The sequence below is a fragment of the Piliocolobus tephrosceles genome, chromosome 12 (genome assembly GCF_002776525.5).
Source record: "Piliocolobus tephrosceles isolate RC106 chromosome 12, ASM277652v3, whole genome shotgun sequence".
Classification (NCBI taxonomy): Eukaryota; Metazoa; Chordata; class Mammalia; order Primates; family Cercopithecidae; genus Piliocolobus; species Piliocolobus tephrosceles.
In genome coordinates this window covers 109,664,342-109,665,345 of record NC_045445.1, presented here as the reverse complement: position 1 = coordinate 109,665,345, position 1,004 = coordinate 109,664,342, and positions in this window count along the sequence as shown.

The following is a 1,004-nucleotide window of genomic DNA, read 5'->3' as shown; positions in this document are numbered from 1 at the left end:
TCAGGACATAGGCATGGGCAAGGACTTCATGTCTAAAACACCAAAAGCAACGGCAGCAAAAGCCAAAATTGACAAATGGGATCTCATTAAACTAAAGAGCTTCTGCACAGCAAAAGAAACTACCATCAGAGTGAACAGGCAACCTACAGAATGGGAGAAAATTTTTGCAATCTACTCATCTGACAAAGGGCTAATTTCCAGAATCTACAAAGAACTCAAACAAATATACAAGAAAAAAACAAACAACCCCATCCAAAAGTGGGGAAAGGATATGAACAGACACTTCTCAAAAGAAGACATTCATACAGCCAACAGACACATGAAAAAATGCTCATCATCACTCGCCATCAGAGAAATGCAAATCAAAACCACAATGAGATACCATCTCACACCAGTTAGAATGGCAATCATTAAAAAGTCAGGAAACAACAGGTGTTGGAGAGGATGTGGAGAAATAGGAACACTTTTACACTGTTGGTGGGATTGTAAACTAGTTCAACCATTATGGAAAACAGTATGGCAATTCCTCAAGGATCTAGAACTAGATGTACCATATGACCCAGCCATCCCACTACTGGGTATATACCCAAAGGATTATAAATTATGCTACTACAAAGACACATGCACACGTATGTTTATTGCGGCACTATTCACAATAGCAAAGACTTGGAATCAACCCAAATGTCCATCAGTGACAGACTGGATTAAGAAAATGTGGCACATATACACCATGGAATACTATGCAGCCATAAAAAAGGATGAGTTTGCGTCCTTTGTAGGGACATGGATGCAGCTGGAAACCATCATTCTTAGCAAACTATCACAAGAAGAGAAAACCAAACACCACATGTTCTCACTCATAGGTGGGAACTGAACAATGAGCTCACTTGGACTCGGGAAGGGGAACATCACACACTGGGGCCTATCATGGGGAGGGGGGAGGGGGGAGGGATTGCATTGGGGAGTTATACCTGATATAAATGATGAATTGATGGGTGCTGATG